The 17,638-nt window shown below is 34.4% G+C and overlaps 1 protein-coding gene and 1 long non-coding RNA gene across 2 annotated transcripts in view; one reads left to right on the top strand and one right to left on the bottom strand.

Moving 5' to 3' along the window:
* The window catches only part of LOC149796957 (teneurin-m-like), a 432,723-nt gene that overhangs the window by 119,087 nt on the left and 295,998 nt on the right, over nt 1-17,638 (top strand). Inside the window, exon 4 of the mRNA XM_089961631.1 lies at nt 5,197-5,247. The gene's annotated coding sequence lies outside the window, so the exon portion shown is untranslated. The remainder of the gene's footprint in view (nt 1-5,196; nt 5,248-17,638) is intronic.
* On the bottom strand, nt 1,515-17,385 carry LOC149796958 (uncharacterized). Its single transcript, XR_016421757.1, has 3 exons — nt 17,218-17,385; nt 4,887-5,067; nt 1,515-1,692 (listed from the first exon to the last, which is right to left on the bottom strand). It is a non-coding gene; the product is annotated as an uncharacterized LOC149796958 (long non-coding RNA).

Genomic DNA, 17,638 nt, shown 5'->3' with positions numbered 1-17,638 from the left:
AAATTGCAATACATCTATGTTGACTTTGATAATTTGATGATAGTTTTATGAACTGTATATGGCCATAATGGCAGCCACAAAGTTTTATTTCACACCATAAAAAGTTATTATTTCACTCATTATTCCAAGAAAGCATTCTTAAGCAGTTGTTTTATCAATGTAATTGGACCATTATTGCTCCAAAGTAGCTAAGAATGACAAAAAAAATGATTACTCACAAATCTAAGGGAGATATATGCATGTCATATTGATGTAGCTAATGCGTTTTGTGAAGGTTGATTCTCTTGTCAATGTAGAACTGATCCATTGACTGTGCTTCACCTACTTAATAGTACTTGTGCCGTATATACTTGATTATAAGTCAAGTCAAGCTGGAAAGAAAGATCCAGATCTACCATAGTATAATGCACCTGCAGATCAGGGTCAAACTTGTTTGTTCTTCTGATTACTCCTAACAATCTGCAGAGACCCAGATCTGCTGGTGCATTATGTGACAGCAAAATCTGGGTCTGTGCAGTTTGCAGTTGCCAGATAAGCTATTGTATATGGTATATGCACTTCTTTAAATTTTATTTTGAAAATATGGACATTTATTTAAACAACATGACTGAGTCCTTACAAAATATTTTGTGAAAATTCATCATAAAGTAAAGAATAGTTATTAGCAGGATAAATTTTGTGCATGTTATATTGGTAAAAGATTCAGTGAGGTCTTGATAAATATGCTAGTGAGGTAGGACTACAGTAAAATGCAAGACAGTAGTAGGGAGTTAATTGCACAAGAACTGAAAAAAATTGGCTTAGTCCAACTGGTCAGTGGTCCACCTTGATCAGTATAAAAGAGAATTTTGTCGACAGTTGTTGATATATCACTTAAGGTAATTTTGATTGTGTGGTTGGATATTTAAGTTGTTGCCATTTTGAGTGATGCAATATGAGGAAATATGCATTTCAACAAACACAGAGTAAAGTAAAAATGAAATGTAGGTCTGTTTATACACTCATTGAAATAAAAAGGGATTTTGAATAGCAAAGATAACTGTTAACAACAGACACAAAATATACATTTTAGAAATGTTCCATTTCACGTCTCCAATGATTTATTTTTGTTGGTTTTCACAGCATTGTTAACGCATTTTTGGCTATATCAGGCTGAGGAAATGGTAGCTTAGTACCTTTCCGGGAAGGACATACCGAGGCATCTGACTTGGACTCGATTGGTGGGATATAGAGTTTACGAGTTTTGTGCTCCACCATTAAACCACCATGTCTCCTTGTCTCCAGGGATTTCAAGTACCATATATACTCATTTATAGAACGTATCCAACTGCAAACTGCACAGATCCAGATCTGCTGTCGGATAATGCACTGGCAGATCTGGGTCTTTACAGTTTGTTAGATGTAATTCTTAGCACAAATAAGATGGACCCTGATTTGAAGTCACATTATGTTATGGCAGTGACAGCTTATACATGAGTATACAGTATAATATAAATAATAATAATAATATATCATGTAGTTAATATTTGGTTTTTAATGTCACATTCAATAATTTATTGGTTATATGTATCATGCCAGGAAAACTGGAGCTGAGTGTCCCTTTTAATAATGCATTGAGGCAGGTTGCACTTGACTCGCCCTTGGATGACACATTCAGTGTCCCACCAGATGCTCCAACATACGGTGTTCTATCTGATAATAGAGATGAAACTATTTCTAAGCAGTCAGATTTGTTTAACTTTAATATGAAAAAATGATAGAAATCAATAAGTGGTAAGATTCTGATAAATGCAATGTTGCAGTATTAGTAAAAGCTCAAGAAAGACGTCTGGCCTTGTTGTGTCTGGGACTGACCTTTTTGAACATTCCTTATACTGTATGTGAATCATGAGGTATGTGTAAAGTCTAATTACACTTCAGTGCAATTTTGGCCTACGAGTTAAATCAACTTTTGTATAAAGTACAAGTCTCTTTATGTGGGATAACATCTTGTCATATGTATCTGCTCTGACCACCTCTGTCACCTCAGGGATATATTCCTGGCCAACTGGTTAACATCTTAATTCTAAACTGTGTTTACTTGCTGTATTGGAGGGGAGGGGACATGTAAACTGTTTATATCTTGTAACTTAGATTAACATTACTAGAGCATGAGAGAAAAATTCAGTCTGGCAGATAATGACAAGAGCTGTCTCCTTGAGTATGCCTTGTGCTGTGTTGTATTGCTGCTTTTATGGTTCAATATTAAGACCTTGATTTTTTTGGTGATGTTTGATCCAGGAGAGAGCAGATGCCCATAAATACTTATTATATGACAATCCATAATGACATTTAGAATACTAACCAGCCCACACTTGTCAGCGGCACATTACATTTTCTTGGAATGATTCTAACAAATTTATTAAAAAAAAGGGAATTAGAGTCTGTTAAATCAGATGGTAAAAATTGTAGGTAAATTACAAGTAGACAAATCTGTTTAATAGGTAAATTACATGTACAAATTGCAGGTAAATAATAGGTAGACTTCTGTTTAATAGGTAAATTACATGTACAAATTGCAGGTAATTACAAGTAGATGAATATTTTTTGATATGTTTGGTCAGAAGCAGCAACTGTATAATTTGTACTCTTTTATGAAAGTAATTTTGAAATTGGCCCTTTTAATTATTGCAGTGTAAGACAAATACTTGTAATGGGATTCACATGAACAATCTATATTATTTTGCATTGTGAAAATCAAGATGTCTTAAGTTATATATTATTAGTTATTGTCATTATTTACAAGTTAATATCAATTGATAGCTGTGACAAAAGAGAAATATATACTGGTTGCAGTAAGAAGTTCAGTTTTGAAATTGTTCTCCTTGGGGCAAAGGCACAACAGATGCTAAAAAATATAATAAATTTATTAAAAAAATGTACATGCAAAACTTACTTAATTAGATCTGTTTATAATATGTCCAATATAAACACTATCACAACAATTTACTGTACATAATCACTTATAATCCTACTGCAGAATGCACAGACTCAGATCCTCCATCACATAATGTGTCAGCAGATCTTGGTCTGTGCAGTTTGATAGGATTAATCAGTAGAACAAACAAGATAAACCCTGATCTGCAGGTAGGTTATGCTGTGTCTGATCATGATCTTTGTTATTTACATTACAACTTAACTTATAAGCAAGTGTATATGGTAAGTTGGACCATCCTTGTCAAGTCACATTGTTCATTTCCTGACTTCATTGTCAAACGTTTTATAAAAAGAATATACTCAAGTCACATTGCTCATTTCATGACTTCATTGTCGATTGTCTTATAAAATGAATACACTAAAATGACCTGTCTTTTACCTAATTGATATAATATTGTGATTTAATTCTTAACAAATCTTGGTTTACTTGATTCGAAAATTCATGTAATGTAATAAATTCATGTAATGTCTACATCTGTTTACACATGTCATCAGCAATCTTTAATTTTAGTCCAATTGGTTGAATTAATTATTTCTCCATTTTGGTAAATGATGTTGATGTTAACAGTTTATATTTGTCACTGAAAGCTGTTCTTGTATTAACATTCAGTTGTGTATTGGAGATTGAGATGTTTTCAGGATGATCATTGAATACCAATAAACCCATTCCGATGTCAGTATAAATGGTATCATAGCATAAAACAACAGTACTCACACCTAATTGTTTTGTAACATAAAAACAATATTCACGCCTAATGTTTGGCATCATATTCTTCTTTATCAGTGGTCCATTACACCATACAGTAACCACTCATTGCAGGTTCAGTCCTTATACAAATTATGGTGCACAACATCATGGACCACTGATTGCAGGTTCAGTCCTTATACAAATTGTGGTGCACAACATCATGGACCACTGATTGCAGGTTCAGTCCTTACACAAATTATGGTGCACAACATCATGGACCATTGATTGCAGGTTTAGTCCTTACACGAATTATGGTGCACAACATTATGGACCATTTATTACAAGTTCAGTCCTTATACAAATTATGGTGCACAACATCATGGACCATTGGTTGCAGGTTCAGTCCTTATACAAATTATGGTGCACAATATCATGGACCACCGATTGCAGGATCAGTCCTTACACAAATTATGGTGCACAACATTATGGACCACTGATTGCAGGATCAGTCCTTACACAAATTATGGTGCACAACATCATGGACTATAACTGGAGAACTTTGATTAAAGGAAGCAGTATTTCTCAGAAGTATGGAATGAATTCTTCATTCATCTTAAATGAATAATTTAAAGATTAAACTTAATGTTAGGGTTGTTAATGTGCAGTGTAGATACATTCTCCTATTTAACAGAGATTTTGATTTGCTATATGTACATTCGAAACTTCACTATTACACCCATCCCCAAAGATGAAGACAACAGTCTGCCGAGAGAGGGAGAAAGAGAGAGAGAGATGTATATGAATAGTTAACTGCAGGCATTTGCTCATTGCGAGCTGCAGTTGCATGTTCCCACAGCTGATGTAGATGTTCTTGTTGTTCTGTATGTGTAAAACTGATAATTGGTGTAGATTTCCATCATCACCATGATTATTGGCCCACCATTGCCCCCCCCCCCCCCCAAAAGCAGATGTGCCCCATCATGTGATCAAGACAACCAGATAAAGAGGTGGATTGATGCCACACCAGATGGTAAAAACATCAATCTTGCAGTCAACAGGATTTTGTTGATCTTTTTATGCTCTTTTCAATTTTGAAGATAATTTTAGGAAAGGAGTTGTGGTTGGGTGAAGTGTGGTTAGTGTGGTCAGCAGGGTTGTTATTTTTCCAAACATGAAAAGAATGGGTTTATCACTATAATGTATCACAAGCATGAAAACTGACCCTGTGTATGTCCAGGAATAAAAACCACTACTCCTCTCAGCTTTTTTCTCAGATAAGGCATGGAGATGAAGAATTAACATTCATTGATGTCCCGAATGAAATTCAATTCAGCATGTATTAATCTTTGGAGATCAGGATATGGTACAGAAAAATTGCCTTGTTGCTCAGTTGTGATGCTTATCTGAAATGGAAAAATCATATTTAATGTTGATGGGATTCAGTAATTTAAACTTATGATATGCTGTAGCCTGATACAGTAAGTTATTTTATGTTTGTTTCCAACTTTTGGCATTCTTTAATTTTTTTGCAGTTTCTCAGTCTGTGTTTAATGAAAACTGGTTAACAGAGCACAATACTCTCAGTAAGTACCTTGTATCTACTGTACTGTCATTCTTTGTTAAGTGGCCTTCCATCCCGTTTCAGATTTGCTGGTGCCTGTGTGGGCAGGGGCCAGTTTTTATGTACCAATTTATAGCCATAATCAGCGACCAAGTATTTAAAAAAAATCATAAAGAATCAAATACACAAGTGAGGTCAAAAAGATCCATATTTTTGGTTACCTATATTAAAACAAAGAATAATAATATTATTCACTTGACCAAAGAAGTCAACGGCAGTTCATAGCAGATGAAGTTTATGCAACCCAACCCCAAATTTCTACCTGCAATTTTCATGTCCGAAGGTAATTTTTGACACCATGTGATACTCAGTGCAAACACAAGCCCTTTTCCTAGATGACAATTCTGCAAAACAGTGTGTACTAAACAGGATGTTGCAATTGAAAATAGTTGTCATCCAAGCCATCTTTGAGATATTTTACTTGCCCCAAACCCACGTGTTTACTGCTATGGGAGACTAGCTCTTCTTCCTAGCTGACTATTGGTATTTCACTATCAACATACTGCAGAGTAACTATTGAAGGTGAACATGCCTGACATCAATTTCAAGAACAACACAAGCCCAAAACACCTACTTCACAAATATATTCATTTCTTTAAATAGTAAACAATAATAGCTGAAAAAGTCACACCAAAGCCTAAATTAAAAATTTGCCAGGGGCCAATTTACGAAACTGGACCCTGCCACCTGTGCTAAGTAAATTTTACTTCGTTTTGTTTTGGATGCATCAGCTTTAGAGTTTTCTGTTTTTAGAGAGTGACCAAAGAAAAATACTAAATAGATTATGTACTACTGACATTGGGGAGTTGCTCGGTTGGTAGAGTGTAGGATTCCTAATCCAAAGTTTGTGGGTTTGATTGACTGTGTGGCATTGGGAAAGGCACTTAGCTCTCATTGCCTTTGCATGATGTAGCCTAGAATATGTTTTAAATACCATTACAAATATACCCCCCCCCCCCATCTCCCTTGTGAGTGTCATTTAGTCTTTGGCATGTTAATCATCTTTAGTGTAATTCAAAGAATGCCAACAATATTTCTCGTCACCACACTCCTGCAGTAGTAACTATTTCATTGTGAATAATGGATAGATGATTATTGCCGATTTATTTATATTTAGGATCATTAAAGTCCTGTGTTCTTCATTGAAGCTCAAGAGAGCTTATTTTCAATCACTAGAAGGTGTATGCTTCCAGAGTACAAAGCAATTTGTTGGGAAGCACATGCTGCCAACATTCTGGTCAGTAATGGGTAGAACAAATGAATTGTTCCTACTTGACACCAAATAAGTTATCAAACAAATCATTTTCATATTTATATTTTAGTGCATTGAACTGTATAACAATATAAAATAAATAAGAAATCACTATCTCATTTTTCTTTTGTAAATTTAACACTGCAGTTATTTTCCTCACTGATCCAGTTTCTTTCATCTGCGACTGATGTGTAACCGGGTTTGTTACTTGCATAAGATTTGCAATGACGAGAAACTTCTGTGTCTTATAACTTTGAAATAGTAAAAATGTTAGCAATTGATATATTGACAAATGCATTTTATTAACCTGATACATTATTTAATATGGCTATGCCAGTTCTCATAAGTTTTCAACTTTTTCTTTGAGATACCACATTCAATATTTAAATCATCCATACTCCAAGAAAAGTATTTACCGTAATAAAGACTGATTTGGAAACTATAACATTGATTGGTACATTTTTCACGATATATTAGCTTCCTGGCCATAAAATCAAGTGGGTGTATTTTATGGCCCTGTTTGCTTCATCCATTGTTCATTGTGTGTCATTTGTTCACTTTGCTATTTTCAACTTCTCAAATACTGCTCAGTCAGTTTCAAAGCAGGCTTGGTAGGAATATCCCTCAATACATGGTCTTCCAGAATTTTGTTATGGGTATCTTTCATACAAGTAGAGTGACTACAACATAAACCAAATGGAAACTCTACTTTTGACTTCTTGTCCAGAACAGCTCAGTCAGTTTTGTTCAGACTTGGTAGATGTGTTTCTTTGGAAATACTGTATCAAAATTGTGTCTCAAGAGTGGCTTCCCATGCAGTGGTGTGGCTTCCTTAGCAGCCTGTTTCAAAAACCTTTTTTTGACTGCTTGCCCAGAATAGTTGAGCTTGTTTTTATGAAACTTACTAGGATTTTGTATTCCATACTTTATCGACATTATGTCCAATGTGTCTAGCAATGGCCTCCATAATAACAGTACGAGAAACCTGGATTTGGCCTCTTTATAATGGCTGAGAAAATGTTGATCAAAATTTTGTAAGAATGTTTACAAGGCAATCTGGACGACTCCACCAGAATTGGTGTGGTTTCCTTAGCAACCAGTGGAAAAAGTATTGCTGCTTTTTGCTTGTGATCAAACTTAGAAGAAGTATTTCTCAGGACGAGCTTTACCACTTTTTTTTCCAACTTCTTTAGAATGGCTGAGCCAGTTCTTGTCGAACTTTGTAGGAATGATTGTAATACTTGCTGTACCAAATTTTATCCAGGATGAATCTTCTATTAGCAGTGTGGCTTCCTTAACAACTATATCGAAAACTTATTTTCAACTTCTTAACACATTAACCCCTAGCGACGACTTAACGGGGCAGGAGGTAGTAGCCTACTGCTGAGCTCTGTAGCGTCATGGTCATGCATGATACACTAAAGTGGGTGGTATTATAGAAAGGTAGACTTAAGTAGCTCTACAATGATACCAAATAATCTGGAATATCTAGTTGCACTACAAAATACAGATAAAAAAACCAAATTTTTTGGACCCAACTTTTTTCTACCCAAAATTTGACAGTGGTCTGAATCCGATATTTGTCTGGATTTTAGACTTTTTGGTCTTAGATCTAAGGCAAACTGGTCTGAACTGCAGACAGACAGATAATGGAAAAAGTAGGATAAGATGGACATTTGGAATAAAGAGTGGTCTTGCTACAAAAATAAAGGCTCCGTTTAGCAATAAAATAAAGAACTTTTAGCCTTATGCTCATGCGTAAATCAAATAGCCAATGAAAAACGATGTTTCTAACACAACTAGGCAGTATGTTATTGAAAGATCACCGGGGATTTTGTGTTTTTGGATCTATTCAGAAATAGCTTTCAAAATGTATTTCCTGCTCGATTTTCAGGCAAAAATGACAAAAACCTCCAGGGGTTAATGTGTTAAGAATGACCAAGTCAGTTTTTATAAAACATGGTAAGATTGTTTCTTTGGAAATGTGCTGTCAAAATTGTGTCCTATGTGACACCCCAAGAAATAGATGGGTTCCATAACAACTATATGGAAAATCTATTTTCAACTTTTTCTAACGAATGACAAAGCCAGTTTTGACCAAACTTGCTTTGAGTTTTCTTGAAACAGATTCTTATCAGGGTTCTATTCAGGCTGCCTCTACTTGCAGTAGAGTAGCACGTGCCTGGCTGTACAAGCTACATATGAAACTTATCTTTCATCAAGTAAAACTGTTGATACTCATGTTGAAAAATCTTTTAGAATGACTTTCCAGAACTGCCTTACCATATCCAATCAAACATGATAGGTAGAGTCCTACCATGAAAAACCTTTCAAATTCATACAAAAGATGTTAGTGCACCAGCTGAAATTTCTCAAATGTTGAAACACATACTAAGACAATAAGTCAAATACTACAAATGACTACAAAAAAGCTGGAAATTATACTGACATAAGTGTCCACACCACAAGGCACCTCCCTTTTTACATTTGCCTTTGACACCAACATATATAGGTGAATGATATCAGGTCTAGTTGGGTGTCTTGCTTCCTGTTTTAATTTGGCTCAGAGTTTCCAGATTTGGCAGTGCCCATTACAATTTAAAATGAAAAAATGCTGGCTTTGGAACAGTGCATTATGAGAATTTATAGTTCGCTTGTGTCAAAAATGACACATTTAATCTTATGTTAAAAGTGATTGTATTTTGGCATTATTTCCATTGTTATTTAATTCTAATGTCTACATTTTTCATTGAAGGCATGGTAAACTTTCTCTTTGTTTCTTAGAAAAATCAATATTTTAATAAACTCTGGTTAATGTAATACCTCTCTCTGAATCATCTCAGGGAGAAAAACCTTTAGTACAGTATGAAATTCAATCAAAAGTCTTAACTCAGATTTATTTCCTGTTGTTTTTGGTCAGAATTAGGCAAATATGCATTGTGATGGTCTGTTGGGATGATGAGTAAGTAGATCATGGTAGAACAGTAATCGCACTTTCAACACATTATTGACTATGTCATGGCAAAGAAGTGTCTTTCCCAAGGACACTCAGAGAGCCAGTCTAGGATGGCCTATATGGGTATTGAACACAGGACTGATGAATTAGTTTGGTACTTAACCAAATGAACTACCACAGCTCTCCACGTCATATTTACTTGTGTATACCAATCTTAATGAACTATCACAGCTCTCCATGTTATATTTACTTGTGTATACCAATCTTAATGAACTACCACAGCTCTCCACGTCATATTTACTTGTGTATACCAATCTTAATGAACTATCACAGCTCTCCGCGTCATATTTACTTGTGTATACCAATCTTAATGAACTATCACAGCTCTCCGCGTCATATTTACTTGTGTATACCAATCTTAATGAACTATCACAGCTCTCCAAGTCATATTTACTTGTGTATACCAATCTTAATGAACTATCACAGCTCTCCGCGTCATATTTACTTGTGTATACCAATCTTAATGAACTACCACAGCTCTCCACGTCATATTTACTTGTGTATACCAATCTTAATGAACTATCACAGCTCTCCAAGTCATATTTACTTGTGTATACCAATCTTAATGAACTATCACAGCTCTCCGCGTCATATTTACTTGTGTATACCAATCTTAATGAACTACCACAGCTCTCCATGTCATATTTACTTGTGTATACCAATCTTAATGAACTATCACAGCTCTTCACATCATATTTACTTGTGTATACCAATCTTAATGAACTACCACAGCTCTCCATGTCATATTTACTTGTGTATACCAATCTTAATGAACTATCACAGCTCTCCACATCATATTTACTTGTGTATACCAATCTTAATGAATTACCACAGCTCTCCACATCATAATTACTTGTGTATACCAATCTTAATGAACTATCACAGCTCTCCGCGTCATATTTACTTGTGTATACCAATCTTAATGAACTACCACAGCTCTCCACGTCATATTTACTTGTGTATACCAATCTTAATGAACTATCACAGCTCTCCACGTCATATTTACTTGTGTATACCAATCTTAATGAACTACCACAGCTCTCCACGTCATATTTACTTGTGTATACCAATCTTAATGAACTATCACAGCTCTCCAAGTCACATTTACTTGTGTATACCAATCTTAATGAATTGCCACAGCTCAGTACATTATATTTACTTGTGTATACCAATCTTAATGAACTATCACAGCTCTCCACATCATATTTACTTGTGTATACCAATCTTAATGAATTACCACAGCTCTCCACATCATAATTACTTGTGTATACCAATCTTAATGAACTATCACAGCTCTCCACGTCATATTTACTTGTGTATACCAATCTTAATGAACTATCCCAGCTCTTCACGTCACATTTATTTGTGTATACCAATCTTAATGAATTACCACAGCTCAGTACATTATATTTACTTGTGTATACCAATCTTAATGAACTATAACAGCTCTTCACGTCACATTTATTTGTGCATACCAATCTTAATGAATTACCACAGCTCAGTACATTATATTTACTTGTGTATACCAATCTTAATGAACTATAACAGCTCTCCACGTCATATTTGTGTATACCAATCTTAATGAATTACCACAGTTCAGTACATTATATTTATTTGTGTATACCAATCTTAATGAATTACCACAGCTCTCCACATCATATTTATTTGTGTATACCAATCTTAATGAATTACCACAGCTCTCCACATCATATTTATTTGTGTATACCAATCTTAATGAATTACCACAGTTCTCCACATCATATTTACTTGTGTATACCAATCTTAATGAATTACCACAGCTCAGTACATTATATTTATTTGTGTATACCAATCTTAATGAATTACCACAGCTCTCCACATCATATTTATTTGTGTATACCAATCTTAATGAATTACCACAGGTCTCCACATCATATTTATTTGTGTATACCAATCTTAATGAATTACCACAGTTCTCCACATCATATTTATTTGTGTATACCAATCTTAATGAATTACCACAGCTCTCCACATCATATTTATTTGTGTATACCAATCTTAATGAATTACCACAGCTCTCCACATCATATTTATTTGTGTATACCAATCTTAATGAATTACCACAGCTCTCCATGTCATATTTATTTGTGTATACCAATCTTAATGAATTACCACAGCTCAGTACATTATATTTACTTGTGTATACCAATCTTAATGAACTATAACAGCTCTCCACGTCATATTTATTTGTGTATACCAATCTTAATGAATTACCACAGCTCTCCACATCATATTTATTTGTGTATACCAGTCTTAATGAACTATAACAGCTCTTCACGTCACATTTATTTGTGTATACCAATCTTAATGAATTACCACAGCTCAGTACATTATATTTACTTGTGTATACCAATCTTAATGAATTACCACAGCTCTCCACATCATATTTATTTGTGTATACCAATCTTAATGAATTACCACAGCTCAGTACATTATATTTACTTGTGTATACCAATCTTAATGAACTATAACAGCTCTCCACGTCATATTTATTTGTGTATACCAATCTTAATGAATTACCACAGCTCTCCACATCATATTTATTTGTGTATACCAGTCTTAATGAACTATAACAGCTTTCCACGTCATATTTATTTGTGTATACCAATCTTCAGACTGAACAGCTTAGACCCAAATCTGCTATAGTATAATGTACTGGTAGATCTGGGTCTCCATTGATAGCCTGAAATTACAAGAGTTTTTTGTTTTTAAGCACCCAGTTTTATTTGGCTAGAAATTAAAAATGTTAACACTGAGCTTAATTTAAAAACTGAAATTGGAATGCACAGACATGCACAGGGACATCAAAATTGCTTCTGTGTAAAGCTTTTACCCAGTCAGTCTTGACTATAATTAGAATTAACAGCAAACACTGGCATCTAATGCACTGGCAGATCATGGTCTGTAGAGTTTAGTTACTTGGTTTAGTATTTCTTTCAACACGTTATTGGCTATAGCATGCTTTGGAATTTAAGTTGTGTGCCTTTTCCAAGGATACGCTGAGGCGCAGCTGTCCTGGGCTCTTCTGAATGGGCATTGAATCCAAGGTCCTAGGATTATGAGTCAGATGCTAGCTCATAACATGGTACTGTGTTGCTTTTTGGGGTGTGCATTATGCATGAGCTAATATGGCAGTGGATACATGAATTTGACCTTGCCATGAGTCAGATGCTAGCTCATAACATGGTACTGTGTTGCTTTTTGGGGTGTGCATTATGCATGAGCTAATATGGCAGTGGATACATGAATTTGACCTTGCCATGAGTCAGATGCTAGATCATAACATGGAACTGTATTGCTTTTTGGGGTGTGCATTATGCATGAGCTAATATGGCAGTGGATACATGAATTTGACCTTGCCATGAGTCAGATGCTAGCTCATAACATGGTACTGTGTTGCTTTTTGGGGTGTGCATTATGCATGAGCTAATATGGCAGTGGATACATGAATTTGACCTTGCCATGAGTCAGATGCTAGCTCATAACATGGTACTGTGTTGCTTTTTGGGGTGTGCATTATGCATGAGCTAATATGGCAGTGGATACATGAATTTGACCTTGCCATGGATGGATGTTTTGAGAATTCTATATGTCTTCAGATATATGTTGATCTTTTAGATTGTACTGAGGCATCAAATGGTTTGTGATGATTTTATTCCCAGTGATGTGTGTGTGTATGTGTGCATGCATGCATGTGTATGTGTTTTGCATAGTTCATTTGTCAGATACTATGGTTGGACTTTCACATTCCATAAACACTGCTCTTGTTTATTCTGACTTTCTTTCACCAGGTAAAAAAGATAGGCTGTTATGATACGAATTTGATACTTTTCTTCTCCATTCAAAACTTGATATAATCCAGTATATAGTTTTACACTTGTATGCAGCAAATAAATGGAGTTTTGATTTTCAGTAAGATTTCTGATTTACATTGTGGGATACACGAAGTGTGCAGCAGGTTGTAAAGTGGAAATCTTGGGAGTCAGTTTGAAGGTCGTTGAGAGTACTTTGCCATGGATTAAATTATTTTTTAACTGTCAGTACCTCAGGCCACTATGTCAGTAAAATGTGATATTGCTAAGCAGTGTGGAAATCTTTACTGGTATTTTGATGTATGTATTTTATCTTTATGTCTGACCATTTGCATGTACATTTGTCCATCCATCTGTCCATATCTATCCATTGTCTGGTAAACTTTTTATAGGAATTTCTGCTGGATCTTTAGTTTTCATTGATATTCTGATTTGCATAATTAGTTTATTTGATGGTAAAGTATCAGTTACATTGTATTTGTTACTTGATTATTATTGGAAGTGCAGAGTGCATTATGTTATGATTATATTAAACATAATTAGCTAACACACCTGATAGATTATTTAATTAACATACTTATAATAAAAAACTAAACGAGGCCATAAAAACCTGGCACTCTGTAATGAACCATGGTATCTTGCAATGACATGCCATCATAGTTCTTACAGTTAAAACTAGATAATACACAAACTGCCTAGTGATTGAAATGATTAGATTTCTTGGGCTTTATTATGGGGCAAAAATTGAAAATTATTGAGTGGATTATAACATTAATAATGCTGGTCCTGAGCACTTTGAGACAAAATCACTAAAATCTGTATTATTAAGTGCTATTGGGCAGTGTATCTTCATTTTTGTTTTAGAATTAGCAAATTCAGTGTCAGTCAGAGGAAGAAAAAATTAGGAATACTGATAACTTTTTTCTTAATTAAAAGTGCACAAATTAATCCTCATAAACAAAAACAGATTTATTTCCACATCAGTGATGAAAGGATAGATAAAAAAAACAATCTTTCACAATCATGTCATTTTGTAAATAAATGAATCTTTAAAACCATACAATTTTCATTGTTAATAATCCTTTTGTTTGTCATTTATTATCTGCAATGTCATAACCTTTTCTTGTTGTCCACCTGTCTGTTAGCATGTGATCACCAGTCCTGAAATACTTGCTGGATTGCCACATTGATTGCTGGATTGCCACAAAACTTTGCATACCCATTTATCCCAATGTCTAAGTTCATAACTGAAAATGGTGTCACTTGGACATCAACCATCGCCACCATGGCCATCTTGAAAATCTGTCTGCTACTTCTGGATGTATTGTCATATTGACAGTCTGCTTCTTCTGGATGTATTGTCATATTGACAGTCTGCTTCTTCTGGATGTATTGTCATATTGACAGTCTGCTTCTTCTGGATGTATTGTCATATTGACAGTCTGCTTCTTCTAGATGTATTGTCATATTGACAGCCTGCTTCATCTGGATGTATTGTCATATTGACAGTCTGCTTCTTCTGGATGTATTGTCATATTGACAGAGAGTTTTCACCAAAGAACTTCTAAAGACATCTTTTTATTCCCAAGCTAAAATGGTGCAGGTTGGAGATTCAGTATGTATGCCATTCCAACCATCTTGAAAATCATTTTTTTTTTTTTCATTCATTGCTATTCCTTCTAGTGGAAAGTCATTTAAACACTTGATTTTCACCAGAAGGATTCTTGTGATGGTTAGTTGAAAATGGTGCCAATCCAATATGGCCAACATTCACAGTTACACTCTTGAATATGTTATAGGTGGACGATCACATCAACATGGGTTTTCACCAACAAGATTTCCTATGATGTTTCTTTGGTCCTTAATGAAACTTGAGCCAAGCTGACATCCAGTTGACCACCTTGTCAGCAATCTTGACAATCTTGTCTCAGCTCTTCTTAAATGGAGTGTTACATCCTGTCTGAAGAATGCCAGGGATGTTTAATAATTGAATAGAAAAGGCATACAAAATATTGGCAAAAAATGATCAAAACTGTTATGACTATGTGGTCTTACATTTTGTAACAGAAAGGAGGTGAAGCCAATAATTAAAGTAAAATTTAACATACATTCAACTAATTCCCAAATATAAAGTGAAAATTCAAAAGACACAACAGTATTGTTTAAATCCCAAATAATCCTAAATGTCCTATTTTCAGGTCCAGAAGTGTTGAATGTTCTGAATGAATTCCAAATATTGAAAGTCCTGATGTACCACAGAGATGTAATCCAGAATGTCTTTAAACGAGTTCCCACAAATTTCCAAAGTAGTGTTTTAGTTTAAAATGTAAATGAGCACGTTATAATTCCAATAAATAGTTGAAATAAATAAATCCTCTCAAATTATAACTAAACACAACTATAGTTAAAAATGCCTGGACTCCCATTTAAACAAATATGTTGATTCCTACCAATGTTATTAGGATTAGTTGAACAAATGTATCAACCACATCAATTCCATATAATGAATTACAATAGCAATACTTTCTAAACATGGATTATAAACTATGATCATAGATTTTCAAAGACTGGTATGAAAACACAAATGAATTTTGTTTATCAAATCAGCAATGTATACATATACCCACTTAACCTATCGATTGTTCTGGAATTTCATAGATGTGGGTAATTTCTAGTGGAAACTTCCATCAAGTAAATAAAGTTTTCTTCCAGAATATTCCAATTCAGTAAACAAGGCTATGTGTGTGTGTGTGATTTGGATTTTTAACATCGCTTTAAAACATTTTCAGTCATATCACTACGATGTCTGCAGTGTGATAGTTGATAGTGATGTCTAGCACTGGGGCATCGTGCTGCAAACATATAGCATGATGCCCCACCCAGTCACATTGTACTGACACCAGGCTGAACAGTCCTAACACTAACTTCTTAATGCTGAGTGCCAAGCGAGGCAGCTGTTAGTACCATTTTTGTAAGTCTTTGATATGACTCAGCTGGGGATTGAACCCACGACCTCCTACTTCTGAGGTGGTTGCTCTAACCACTAGGCCACTGGAGTGGTAGTAAACAAGGATACCCCATGAACTTATATTTTAATAAACATCTTAAAAATATGTCTGAAGTCAGAAACTCCATTTTTACATATATATATATATATATATATATATATATATATATATATATATATATATATATATATATATATATATATATATATATATATATTAAATATACATAACAATACAAATTCAGGTTTTTGTTATAAACCACAACTTTAAAAAGTTCAGGACCTTCAAAGCTGAACCATCATTACATGATGTATCCCAGGACAAAAAGGTTGCCTCCATTAGTTACCTTTTAAGACATGTGGCAAGAGTTCATTAGGCAAGTTGTACATCACCTTTTATGACATGCAGCAGGATTCATTAGGCAAGTTGTACATCACCTTTTATGACATGCAGCAAGATTCATTAGGCCTGTTGTACATCTCAGAGGGATGATGAAAGTTCTCTTTTAATGACATTGCTTTTTAACTGATGTGTTTTATCATTCAGGTTTTTAACTATCTATTTCATCATTCAAGTAATCCTTTTCATTTCATTAAACAAATGCCACTAAACAAGCACAGTATAAATATAGATATTGTCTGGGGTCAGTCCTGGATTGAAAGTACAGCTTCTCAGAAGTGTTGTATTTATTTAAGGATATTGAATGCATTATTATTGTATTAAAATTGTGACAAAGTATCAGCAGCATATTTATCTAATTTGACAGTTCTTTCATTTGGGATAATATTTTCCTACTTAATAATACCTCATTCCCTTTTAATATAATGTATTCCTTTGGTCCGATAATGCATCTATTCAGAATGGTGGCTCATTGCACAATAGAATCTAAAGAGGTTGTCAGCTTGTGTAAAAATTGGTAGCCATTATACCACTCGTCAACAGCCTTTGAATACACACAGATTATGTACCATGTCAGTTCTTACAGTAGCATGTAATTAGACTGGGCTTTGGAGTCTATAATCAGATTTGTAGCACTTATTTATATAGTGAATTTTGTTGTGTAAAGTGGACACAGTCTTTGTAATGCTAGCTTGTTCATGACCTTTCAAGACCTGTAGCTTGGCAGAAGACTCCTTAACATGAAGCCAGGAAATGTGTTATATACACAGTATATATATATATATATATATATATATATATATATATATATATATATATATATATAT

Source organism: Sinohyriopsis cumingii, chromosome 6 (genome assembly GCF_028554795.1).
Source record: "Sinohyriopsis cumingii isolate HCF-2022 chromosome 6, ASM2855479v2, whole genome shotgun sequence".
NCBI lineage: Eukaryota > Metazoa > Mollusca > Bivalvia > Unionida > Unionidae > Sinohyriopsis > Sinohyriopsis cumingii.
This window is presented reverse-complemented; position numbering and strand designations above follow the sequence as displayed.